This window comes from Gallus gallus, chromosome 1 (assembly GCF_016699485.2).
Source record: "Gallus gallus isolate bGalGal1 chromosome 1, bGalGal1.mat.broiler.GRCg7b, whole genome shotgun sequence".
NCBI lineage: Eukaryota > Metazoa > Chordata > Aves > Galliformes > Phasianidae > Gallus > Gallus gallus.
The window spans coordinates 65,588,546-65,602,126 of record NC_052532.1 but is presented as its reverse complement, the minus strand read 5'-3'; the positions used below and the strand labels follow the sequence as shown (position 1 = coordinate 65,602,126).

General features: G+C 47.2%; 1 protein-coding gene across 7 annotated transcripts in view; it reads right to left on the bottom strand.

The window, feature by feature from the left end:
* The window catches only part of SOX5 (SRY-box 5), a 641,599-nt gene extending 628,219 nt beyond the window's left edge, over positions 1-13,380 (bottom strand). For 2 of the 7 annotated variants that reach the window (NM_001397975.1, NM_001397977.1), the window contains exon 1: positions 12,983-13,380. The gene's annotated coding sequence lies outside the window, so the exon portion shown is untranslated. Of the gene's footprint in view, positions 1-1,024 lie in introns of all 7 variants that reach the window. The other 5 variants (XM_046939364.1, XM_046939363.1, XM_040697228.2 and 2 more) reach the window with 3 other exon arrangements.
* Positions 13,381-13,581: the final 201 nt, after the last annotated feature.

Genomic DNA, 13,581 nt, shown 5'->3' with positions numbered 1-13,581 from the left:
ACTAAGTTTCCCCTAAACTGAAATAAATATTTTAGTAAACTATGGTCGCTGCTCGATAAGCCTGACAGAAGCAGAACCCTGCCACAACCGGGAAGACAAATAGGATCTCAGAGCCTCACACATCCTCCCATGCAAATGTGCACGTACTGAACACCTGTATGGACACGGAAGCATTCCAGTCACTTCATGTCCTGGCAAGGCGGACTGAGGCTCTCCTACTTAACGTTAAACTTCATAGCACCTCCACTCAAAATGCCCGACGTCAAACAGACACTGCACATCTGAGAGAAAGCCCCACGGGTGCTTCTGATCAGGTGTCACTCACAAGATGACTCCTGAATTGATGACCAGAGGGCAAACTTTTGTGCCCAGGTGGGCAACCATTCCCACGAACACCCCGTATCAACAGCACCGTCTGCACGAGCTGCAGCATGCTATGGAGCATAAGGAGCTTGCAGTCTGCCCTGGAGATTTACCTACGGCCACGCAGAGGCACAAGGAAGAAAAGAAGGCACAAGTCCTCTCCGCTGCTTCTCCACTCTGCCATCAGGTCTGGCGTTGCTTTTCCTAGACGGCCTTCTTTGTTTTAGCTGTCCTGACATCTGCACATTGCATTTGCAGTGTTGTGCAAGCACAACTATTTCCTAAGAGATAAACAGAGATCACCAAGCTCACAGAGCCTGACACAAACAGAATTCAGATTCGAGCCTCCCTAGGTAGCTCAGACCATCCTTTTCACTTGCAGATTTAAAGGGAACTCTGTGAGACGTGAAGAGGAAAAGAAGGAAATAATCTTGGTAAAGGAATGGAAATGAAAAATCTCCCTCGCTCTCCAGAGCACTTCTTTGAAAAGAGCTATTTGAATCACTTCTGCTTATAGACAGCCCCATTTCTTCAGCAATGGAAAAGCAATACAAGCTTTTTTGTCATTCGATCCCCCCAAACATTTTGTAATTTCATGTGAGCAGGCTCCTCACTGGGCTCACAGACAAAAGTTTGCCCACATGCCATTTGAAGTACATACCTGATTTCGCCTTTGTCTGCTAAGTTCCCTTCCAAGCCACATTCCCACGACAACGTTTGTATGCCCACCTTCCCCTGTTGTTTCTACAGTCTGCTCAGAGTGGAGTCATTGCTGGGTTTCAGCAGTTACATTTCTTCCTCAATTCATGCTTCTTTTTATTTATTCGGAAGTTTTCGATGTAAAACAAACAGGAACACCGCCTCTCTAAAATTACCACTATCCCACTGTCCTCCAATGTAACATTAACAAGAGGCAATATTCTCTAAAGCTATGAAGCATATACTGTCCTAAATTACATTGCAGTTGCTGCCCTGAGCTCGCACATTTTTGAACAGGAAGGCTCCCAGGGATCTCTCTCTCTGTTCTGACTGCATTTACTGCTTTAAAATATTTTTAACCCAGACACTGAAGTGCCAGCCTAGCAGCCCTTCATGCTAATCCTAGCCTGGGTGGCTGTTCTTAAGGGAAAGCATTCAAAAATTGTAGCAGTGCATCAACTTTGACCCTTTTCACTTAAAACATGAGACTCTTTTTTTTTTTTTAAGGGAAAAAAAAAAAAATAGATTCCAGAGGGAATCACTGAACTCTGACCTGCTTAAAATTAGTTTTGTTTTAGTGCCTGCGTGGTGACTCAACAGGCCAATTTTCCAGACACTTAAGACTTTTCTGCTCCTGAAGATTCCAGTTCAAGTCCTGGACTCGCTCGCTGGGGTCGGATCAGAACACTTTGTTCCATGGCTTCAAGCAGCGAATTCCCAGATCGCCCTACCCTTGCCAGATGCTGGCATGCTTGGTAATAAGTAGGGCTGTAACCAAGCTAATTATTTCTTTTCTAAGCTGCGAAGAGTTTTGCTTGCAATACATATGTTAGACCAAAAGAATTTCCCTTCAAAATTCAGCAGTCAAGAAATGTTTATATGGCTCTGATAAACATTTCGTGATAAGCTGGATTCTTTCGGGGGGGAAGGGGAAGATGCGTACTTTGGTCTTAACAGCGCCGCAAGTAACTCTCAAATAGGGTCCGGCTGAGTGCATCCGTCTCACTGGGAGTAACTGATTCCATTTTTTTAATCTGTCACAGGCATTACAAACACTAAATGAGTCACCGAAGACTCCTGTGCTGTAAAAAATAGCATCACAACGCTTCATTTGCTCAACAGGACTGCAAGTATGGTGCCATGTATCCAAAAGCCTTGTCAATTAACAAATAAAAACACGAAGCCCCAGCACAGTCTCGGATCACGTTATTCCTTGCAGAGTTAACACTTGTATGGGAGTAATAATCATCTTCAGACAGAGCACAATTGTTCTGTTTAATCTTATCCTTAATGCTACTGCATGTATTTCATACCTTTCGTCAAAGGCTCTCAAGCTATTTAACAAACAGCTTCAGATAACTCCTGTAAAGTAAGAAACCACTACCTCCACTTTTAGGTAGTAAGGAATTAAAGACACTACAGAACTTTGGCCACAAAGCTGTAAAAAGCCAGACCCAGAAACAGAACCTAGGTGCTGGTCCATATTAAATGGCATCTGCTACATTTCTATCCCCGTTTCACAGTGATTACAGAAAGTAAAGCTTTGCCAACATCTATAATCACTTATTTGACAGCTGCTAACCCAATGAACATGAAAGCAATTTATACACAGTGCCCTAATCTTCCCGAATCTGATCATGTATGAACACAGCCCTTGTACTTGTTCCAGTACCGTTTCGGGTTTTTTCTCAGTAAGAATGTAGTCTTCTTCCTTTTTCGGAAAGAAAACAAGCCACTAAAAGACAGAGTTTTAACACACAGCCATCAATATGCTGTTCTTACAAATACAAAAATGTAGAACAGTAATAGCACAAACAGTGATGCATACTGTTCTGTGTCAACAAAATGACTTTGTCTTATGCCCAAAAATCTATCTGTCTTTCAGCCTCTATAAGACAGATAGGCCTGGCCTCACACTCACAAGAAACCCACTGGGACAGCCGAAGAGAAAGAAATTCCCAACAGAAAACAACACCGCTTTGTCAGCATCCTCCACACCTTTGACCTCAAGATCCACGCATCTCTGGTGATCACAAACAACACAGGACCTTGGAAACATCCAGTAAGGTACACATTTGCAAGCCTACTGCACCGAAATCCAGCCTTCAGAACCATACGTTATTACGAATTCCCACTGTGCCTTCAACAAAGGAGAACTGGCACTGGGTCTAAACAATGTGAGCTAACTAGGTTGCTCATCACCTGGAAAAAAATATGTTGCTCAGAGCCTTTTGGATACAATAGCGAAGGTGAGGAAGGTTTTCTTCACTTCCTACACAGCCTGGGCTCAACACTGCAAAGAAACTTTGAGACGCAGTCAGACTCAATGTCGGACTTTTGCCAGCTGAACTCCCTCGTACTTCCTCAGTTTCAGGTCATCTGAATACCTTGACAACCTGTGAGGATAAATCAAGCACAGAAGGTGTTTAAGAACTAAACATACACGTCAGGTGTTTCTACAAAACCTGCACTGAGTTACATCAAAGTATCCCAAATTCCAGATCCTTGACAAATGCATCACACCGTTTGGAAATGGTGGGCAGTGACTTAAAACACAGCCGTGCTGGCTATAAAAAAAAAGCAAAGGAGACTGAGTGAATCTGGGAGGAAAGCGGGGGAGAATGCACACACCGACAGTCAGCTGCATGCAGCCTCCATTCAACTGATCAGGGTGCACTCACTGAGAAGCTCTAATTTTAAGAAGCTGCACAGCAACATATTAATGCTGGCAGTGGTGATCTCGAGGCTACAAAGGATTACCATTACAACCTCCTAGTGAAGCCTCACACCAGACAGAAGCCTCAGAGCCTCAGCAACTCCTGCAACATGTCCATACCTTCAGATGTAGCATAAATGAACGGCCAGGAACTGCCACAACAACGAGGCTGGGATGCAGGCCCTGGCCCTTGCCTTGCAGCAAGCCCATTACTGATGGCGGAGGTTCGGCCTCCTGCCTGCCTCAGACACAGCCAGGAGAGCAGGCCTGGCCTTGGGTTCTTACCACACACAGCCCCTGGTTCTGCCACCAGACAAAATGCACTGCTGTGTTACTTGGAAACAGCTCCAAGCAACTGAGTGAGGTTTTTTTTGTTTTTTTTTTTTTTTTTTTAAAGAAATTATTTACACTGGCTCTTTGATCTTTCTCAGCACTAGCAAAAACGAGGCTCCCATTCGGCAAAGGCCCGAAGGCGTGTGCCAAATCTGAAGCACAGAAGGAGGCCCGTTGGCTACAGCGAGACTCGAGTGCTTCAAGTCAGGCACACTCATAACCACGTCAGGGCCAAAATCCTTGAGCAGCCATAGAAATGCATCCAAGGCCTGCGCTTGCTTCTGGAAACTTTATTCTCACTTTACATATAGTCAAAACCTGACAAGAGCTCACTGTCGGATTATGCAGGAAATCTGCAAGTTTCACCAAGGTGTGATCTTATGCTTTTTCACACATTATTGTATCATGCCGCGCCAGAACACTAACGTATGCACAGTTCTAAAATAGCTTGCATTATTACAGCACAGCATTGAGAAATGTACTAAAAATCCAACAAGCAGACCTCCAGAGATTTGCTCCTCAGTCACTTGCAAACTGATAAGGGGTCACAATTGCCCTTCTTACCAAGAAAACAACAACAACAAAAGAAAACAAAACCAGCTCGACATTCTGTAGCCTTTTCCCCCATTTCCCTCTCTTTTAGATGAAACTGTCAATTGTCAGATTTGTCTTTGGTCATGCTGGGGTGGGAGAGTGGGATTTAATAACATTTAACTGACTTGCTATCAAGAAGGATACATATTTTTCTTCTCTCAAATTTGAAACAGACACTTTCCTTTTTTTTTTTTTCCTTTCTGTTGGCCTACTTTCTTTTAAGTTGCTTTTCAATTATTTATGAAAATGCAATAATGCATTACTTTGCTGTGCAAATGTTTAGAAGAAGGAGATAGTGTCTTTCAAGGGAAAAAAAAAAAAACACAAAACCCCATACATGGTTATATAGGGGTTTATTTAAAAGCACTTTGCAGGTGATATTTTATAAAGAAAACCAACATACTTTCATTTCCCCCCACACACGCATGCCCATTTTCTTTAAGTGATGCATTTCATTCAATTAAAAAAAAAAGTCTGCAGCTCCACAGAAACACCCCACTTGTTCCTCTCCCAAGCAGGAGAGGGGAAGAGAGCTGGAAGAAACATAAGCTCCAAATGGGAAACCACACAGCAGGCTGAACCAAAACCTATTAAGACACTGAACGGACTCCACGCTTTCTGAATAGCAAAACCAGGGCAAAATCTTATACCTCTAGATAAAGGAAATTAATAGCAAGACCGCCAATGTTTTACTCAGATTTGTAAAAGGTGTTTTTTCAAAACAGCCGGTTTTTTGAGACAGCTGTGTTCCCAAGCCCATTAAACACCAGAGAAGGCCGATTGCTGAACTTCCTTCCACTCCTCTGGAGGTCCCATGTGGACACATGCTGAAGAGGATGTACGTTCCAAAGGGCCACCAACTCTGGGTTTTAGCATCAGCCATCTAAAACAAACAACATAGTCTGCTCTGACGGCAGCAGATACAGAACCAGGCCCATAACGCTTACCTCCCATGTCCTAATTTCTATAATGTACCTTATAAGTATCCATATTATTGTCCTGGTACTGAATCGGGGGGAAAAAAAGCCTAGAAGCATTAAAAAACAAACACGTGTTCAACAGCAACATAACACAAACTGAAATGCAATCAAAGACAGACAACACATGGGAACAACCCAAAAGCTGCATGGAGAGGCTGTGGCACCTCCATCCCTGAAGGCTTTCCATCATTAGCTAGATGAAACCCCAGCTGACCTGATCTGCTGTACAAGGAATTAGGGGAGCCCATCCCTGCCCACAGTATCACTGCTCAGAACTGAAACCCATTTTACACTCTCTGAAGCTTCTGAAGAGCCATCTCTAACACACACTTCCCACAGTCCACACAGGTTCTTAGAACAGGCAGTTAATGTTTAAGAATGCAGGGAGAACTTAGGAAACAAACTTTTTTTCCCCTTTTTTCCCTTCATATGAATGATTTCAGCACCTCAATCACCCAGAAGGTCAACAGGGTACCAACCATCCAAGCTACCTTCAAAACAGGATTCTGGCTGCACTGAAATCTGAGTTTTCTAACCAACCACTGCGTTTATGCAAATACTCACATTTTGCAGAGTTCAAATGAACTAAGCCATATTCCTCAAGTTAAGTATAGACTCACATACTGTTCTTCATTGGGGCCATATAAGACAGCTCTCCAATTCAAATATTCCGAGTGAATTAGAAATGGGAAATGGAAAGACAGAGACATTTCCAAACACCTTAAGATTAGAAGGAGCAAAACTTAGTGTTGTGATAAAATTAATTATATGAAACTGCATGGTTATACAGGTAAAATTTTCCTCCTTATACATAAAAACACAGTTTAAAACCAAGGAAGGCAGAAAGTAAAATACTGTATGAATTCCTGAATCTTTGCACGATCGTGCAACAGTCATAACCTCTTACTGCTACTACTTTATGCTGTATTTGTGTGCACTGCAGGGGTGCTCAGGTGCCAGACTGCTGCTGGTATTCGTGCTGTTTTGTCCGCAGTGGAGCACCTCAACCTCCACTACATTTTTAAGGATCAGAGTCTCTTGGTTTCTCCATTTTCCTCCTCATTTCAGCTTGATACTTCTCACTAGGAACCACTTTCTGTACCAGAACAGTGCACCAGTCATTAAAAGAACGGGGAAAAACACAACAGAAGGTGTAAGGCTGTGTCTTACTCTTCCCCTACCCCATTTCTTTTTGTAGAAACAGAGACATTGCTACCCTGTCTCACAGTAAGCGAGACATTGGTCTAATTGCTTTTAATGACAGAGGGCAAGCATCCCCCTAGTCAGTCACTGCCTTGATGGAGAGAGGCCCTCGGTTTTCACAACTGGCAGTTGCCTCTCTCACGCACTAAATTCACGTGTACGTGTGTGTACGCATTCATCAGCATTTACTCCTTTGCAGTGTCTCATGAGAATTAATATTATTCCTCTACACCAACAAAACTTCCATCGTGCCATCCACACCACTGCATACGTACGGCAACCCCGTCTAGAGGAATGCCTCATTCCAGGTGTCAGCTGGAAGCTGTTCCACAGAAGAGCTGAGGAGCACTTCAGTAATTCCTGCTCCAGCTCTGCCATTTCCAACTACCAGCAGAAGGCACGAAGCCGATGGCAGCAACAGGTTCCAGGGAGAATTACAAAACTCTCCCTACACGTGTGAGTACCGATTGAGTAATCTATGCTTGGCTTGCAAACCTGAACTAATTCATTGTCCCAAATCTGTTAATCTCAACCACGACGCACTTAACGCGCCATGGTGCCGCAATGCAAACGCTCGGTCGCAGGAATCAGAGCAAGTAAGTCATTTGTTTTGCTCAGAATCAGACTGCCCTGCTTCTGGTGGCCAGCTGCATATAATGGCAAACATAAAATCAATCAGAAGCACAGAAAAGAGCTCTCTCTCATATAAAACACAAACTTCTCCCACACTTGAATCGTGGAACAGAACACTGCATTAACACACCCACTTTCCTGTGGCTCCACAAACTTAGATACCTATTTTGCATATCCTTCAGAGCAGATGCGTCCACTTTATTATTACATGGAAGTGTAATTGACGCATGTATTTCATTTTTTCTTATCATTTATTCATTTGCCTATATTTTGGCATGCAAAGCCTCATCTTTAAAACCGTGGCATAAGGAAAGATCCTATTTCAGGGAAAACACACTTGTATTGTACCGGCCGTACGTGCACAGAAGGCACGCGGAATGGCCACAACAGTCGTCCTTGCCTGGAACCTTCCTGTCCCCGAGCTCCCTACAGAGCAGGTGCAGGAGAGACTCCACCAGTGTGAGCTGCTGGATGAATGGCTGCTACAGAACAGGTAGTTTCTCTGTGCTTTTAATAGTTTTTCAATACGGAAGTCAGCATCTGCTTTTAATCCAGGCTGCTCTGAAATCATGTGAAAACTATTCCACTTCTAATTTTCTTCTCATTTCTAATGGTTTCTGATTTTTTCTCCGTATAAATCTGTTCCATTAGGCCTAATCTCCTGCAAGGTCAGCTGTAACATGAAAATGGTGCTGTGGCCGAGAGAAGCAGCTCTTCCGTCCACTGGCCAGAGACACAACTTTAGCCCCGCAACTCATATTTTGCCTTATTTTTTTTTTAAACAGACTATAAAATTAACTTTTAGTTCCTTATTAAGTATTTAATTGCTTAGTTGAGGATTACAACTGTGTCCCCCAGCCCTCTTCATGAAGCTGAAAGCTTACTCATACACGAAGATTTTATAGCAGTGTAAAAGCATGACACCACAGCCCTAGTTTAGAATTTGAACCAGTTTAATCAAATATGTGTTTAGACAGACCGCCAAAAGACCCAGCGTGGCGCTCAGTTGAATTTGAACCTGTCACCCCCTATAGAAACCACAAACCCTATTTGTATCTGTTTGACAGGCAGCTCAAGGCTTCCAAGCAGCGTGAGTAAAACTGAATTTTGCCCCCACTCCTCAAAGATGTTGACAGAACAACTTCTCGAAGCAGGCAGAGCCATCACTGCTCTGCTATGAGCAGGCAGCTTCACTTTGTCCCACGCGTTCCACTGTTACTGAGATTCAGAATTACATCTAGTTTTAAATTAAACTGAATACATTAAAATTACTTACATTAAGAGGGAGACGCGGAAAATAATTTTACTAATAGTCTATCATACCTTAAGCAATTTCCCTGGGAACAAACCAGTAGGGGCATGTATACTAGGTAGCAAACCTAAGCCTACTACTGAAGAGCCTTCCAAGAGCCTTTAGACTCATTTCAAGCGTAGTAGAGTACAGAATGGAAATCACCTCCCTGAAGGGATGCGGTTTTATTTGGGTTGTGTGCTGTCAATCAGTGACACTTGCAGTATCACAGTGCAGTCTGCTCGGTTTCGAGCAGGACACACAACTGAAAAAAGAAAAAAGGCATGTGTAAGTGTTCAGTGTGGCCTTCACCAGACTATTACCAGAGCATCCACACAATACAGGCTTCCCCCTGTATTTCCACTAAAACCATTCCAAGGATTGAGCACACATGCATAGAAGTATGACTTTAAACTGCATGAGACTTTTTTTTTGCTTGAGGAAGCTGTGCAGTAGTGAAGAGGTCAAAATAACTTTGACCTACAGTTTTCAGGCAATTCTTTTCCTCGAAATGTAGGTAAACACTCTTTTTTGAAAAACAATAATCAGAGAATACACGTTAGCTTTGTCACCAGGATTTCTTTTTATTTAAAAGAACAACAGGAAATGGGACAAGGAAAAAAAAAAAAAGACTTCTGTTAAAGGACAATTCTCTGAAGGGTCTTTTAGCTGGCAATTGTCAGCATTGCTCAGGGCCAACAGATCAAATTTAAGTCTAAAAAGTGCTGATGGTCGTATGAGTCATCACAGTAGGAGCTGGCGCTCCGGGCCACTCAAGTTCAATTTTTGGTGTTACCACGGGGTGTAGGAACGGGAATCTTGGTGAGCAAAGATTTACTTGGTATTTGATGCACTGGGTAAGTGGCATTCTTAAAATCACCAGCCTCCCAAGCAGCTAGTAAGCCAGCAGGAGGTTAGTAGGAAGAGAAAGTAATTGTCCTTTGTGCCTCTGAAAATAGCCAACATTAAAGGATCCTCTTATGTATTACCTGAGTCTCAATCTACGTTTGCAGCTCAAAGAGAAAGGAAAAGGCTGAAGTGGACGGAAAATAAAGCTGTCAGAAATATTAGAGACCCTCCTCAAGCTGTCACGAAGCTTACAGTCTCCTCATCTGGAAACGTGTGCAACTACAAAGGATGTGCACTCTACAAGCAATAAAAACTTGTTTGGACAACGCACTTTCCATTTACAGAATGTACTGCGTGCGTGCCTTGTGTCCGCTATGTTCCTGAAGAGGCCAGAAACACACGCAAAGGGTCTGCAAGAATGACAGCCTTACACTTCTCCGAGATGCCCATCACCAGAGCAAGCGTCACGCAAAGTCGAGCTGCTTTAACAGCCTGCACACATGCACTCTGAAATCCACTCTATCTGCAGCCGCCACTCTCCACAAAACGCCAATGAAGGAGTAATTGCATCATAACGACAAGTAGGAGGTGGCTGCAGTGCTTTGGGCTTGACCTGAATATTCTTATCTGCTGTTAAATTTCACAAACGGAAACGGCTCTTGCTTTAAATTCCCACAGTTCGGTCACGGATCTGAAAGGAAGTTTTCCTAATCTGGACTAAACACGCCATGAAAAATGCTCCCAGAAGCTCACAGCGCTTCAGCGCAACCAGACAGGATTGTCTTCTCGTTTCAGGCTTACGTCAGTGCACTGCCTAAACCAGACCTGGATCTGGATAACGGATCCTGCTCGATTAATTAGCCCATCCCTAATGTCTTGAATAAACGTGAGCATCGGCGAAACTGAAATTACAAAAGAAAAAGAGTTTACAGGACAGGAGACTTTACAGACTCCACAAGGCCACACAAGGGCCTAAGGCCCCGCAGCCTAAGGCCCCGCAGCCTAAGGCCCCGCTGCCCGCCTCCTTCACAGGCGGCGCTTCCACTGCCTTCAGCGCAGCAGGGCTGTGCCCCTTCAAAGAACAGGAGAGGATTCTTACGTAGAAAACAGCGAAAAATCTTCTTTGCTAACGGGAAAAACTCCTTGCAGTAATCATATTTAAAGCATGGTCAACAAATATGACAAGCCTACAACGGCATCGCGGCAGTGCTTCGGCAATACCACAGCAGGCTGCTGTATCTGCAGGACTGTTCATTTACTTTCCCCTAAATCTGGAATTGTTGCTTTTCACCAAACGCCCTGTTTGTCGGCACATCCGTATGCCAACATCGCAGCGCGCGCCCCAGGGTAAGGACGAGCAGCAGGCAGAGACGGGGCTCCTGCACACGCGTTGCACACAGCAGCGCCATCAGAGATGCCAAGTCTCCATCTCCTCCTGTGCTTCGTGTGGTGACAGCTAGCTGCGCCGCTCACAGACCTTCCCACAGCGTAGCAGCGTATCTTCACCAAGAGTAACACAACGCCGCTGCTCCTGAGCACCAAGGAACTGCCCCACTGCGCGCACTGCAGCGCTGAGCGGTACTGCCGCACCTAAGTGGTTTTGGCAGGCAGCACGCAGGGCAGAGGCGCACAGCGAGATGCACGTTTAAGCCCTCCTGTGTTTTCTCATCATACCGCCACCCGAAATGGATCTCACCATTTCTGAACCCACGACCAAAGTACCTGCCCACCTAGCAGGGCAGCAGCGAGCTGCTACCACGGGATCACAGCAGCACAGCTGCAGTCTTTAAGAGCCCCTACAGCTGGAGCTCAAGCAGATGCTGACAGAACTCGCCTGCTTTTCTTTCTCAAGAGCACACGTAGCTTCCACCCCTTACAAAAACACAGAGCAGGCAAAATGAGATACATGTGCACACACATGTTAACTGAATTAACTGGAGGCGGCCGATAGATGCATCCCGAACGTCCATCTGTTTACAAAAGACACTTGTGGCTTTCAAGTCTTGTGCTCCTTCTAGTGTAATTCTCAACCAAAACAGTTTACGTTCAACCGGAAGGCTCTGCTGCAGGGTTTCCACACATAATGGCCACGTGTTTATCGGGCTCTCCAGTTTGAACTATGTCAAAATAGCCACGCTACCCATTCACGGAACGCACCGAATCCACGCCAGCCTTTCCCATCTCGGCTGGGAAGCCTCATGAGGCAAAGCCGGGAACGGCCTTGTCAAATGGGATAGCTAACAGTAACAGAAAGCTCCCGGTTCCGCAGCTGTGAACTGTATTTTCAGGCCGAAGAGTCCACTTCCGCAGCAGTGCCACACTTCTCAGCACCGGCTGGGACCGAGGGGATACAGAGCAGCAGTGGGCGCAAGCAGCTGCTCTCAAACGCGCTCCAGGTGATAAAGCCCGCGAAGAACCCGGTGCAGCCCCTCGTGTGAGAGAAGCTGCCTTCTAACCTGAAGCGATTCACTTTGGCAGGGCTGTGGGCTGCCAGCTTTCTTTGCACGGGGATGAGGGAAGCCGGGACGCGTCGCCTTACTTTATTCCAGCAGCACAACCGGAATAAAACTTCACGTTTTCCCGGCTGACTTCAGCTCGGTGCTCCATTCTTTGACGGAGACGCAGCGCAACGCGTCTCTGCAGCGCGATCCCTCTTCCCCTCTCACCGCGACCGCGGGGTATTCCTGGCGCTGCGCGGGGGTCGCCCGCGGCGGCGCTCCCCGGAGCGGCGCTCCCCCCGTGCCCGGCGCTCCCGCCCGCCCCACCGCACCGCTGCCGTGCGGATGGCTGCGATGTCGGACGCCTACAGATCTCCCACGTGCCTATTTCGTTGGCCTGCTGGCTTATAAAAAAATAATAATAATAATAAAAAAAAAAAAACAGAAATGCTAGGGGCCATTATTCATCAGCAGCAAGAAAACAAATCGCTCTTAGACCTACTCCTCTCGCAGATTCCCACACTTATTACCCAAAATCCCACAGCTTCCCATTGGTTCTACCCCTGACCGAAGTACAGCGCCGCGCAGCATGCCATCCCCGGGGAAAAGCCGGTCACGTTCCTCCCGACAGACGGCTCCGCGCGCTCCGGGCTCAGAACGAACCCCGTAACTTTCCCGACGCTCGGGGTTCGCTCCCCCCGCCCCGCTCCGCGCCCGTCCGGGCCGCCGATTCCCAGCCTCAGCCGCCGGGCACGGGCGGGACGAGTTGCGCCCAACTTCGGGCACGAGGCGCGGGGCCGCGCTGACAGCCGCCCCCCGCCCGCGCCGCCCGCCCGGCCCCGCCGGCAGCCCCGGGTTGCAGCGGCGCTGGGCGCGCACCTACCCGCGGTCCGCCGAGTGTCCTCCGGGCGCGGCTGGGACCGGGGGACGGGGCGCTCGGCCGCGCGCTGCCCTCCTTCCCCCCGCGCTCCTTCCCCCCCTTCCCTCGCTCTGTCTCTCTCTCTCTCTCTTTCTCTCTCTCTCTCTCTCAAGGACGAGGTGAAATCCCTTTGCTGGTCATGAGGCGGCTTCAGAGACAAACAACACAATGCGAGTGCCAATAACAAAAGGCAAAAAAAAAAAAAAAAAAGAAGAAGAAAAAAGAAAAGAGACCGGGAACGATGGGGGAGGAGAGGCTCTCGGCGCGGTGTCTGGCCTCCCCCGGCACCCCGAGGAGGAGAAGGAGGAGGAGGAGGCAGGCGGCGGTCCCGCCGCACGCCGGGGCTCCCTCGCAGCCGCCCCGCGCCCCCTCCCCGCGCGGCCGCCGGAGTGACGCGCGCCGTCCCCGCTCGCGGCCGCCGCCGTCCCCATCCCTCGGGCGGGGGGCGGGCGGAGCGCGGCGCCTCGGAGCCTCCCCCGCCCCGGGAACTTCGCACGGAGCCACCGGAGCCCCGCGCGCGGCGGGAGCCGCGGGGGTGCCCGCCGGCCGCCCTGCCCCGCCGC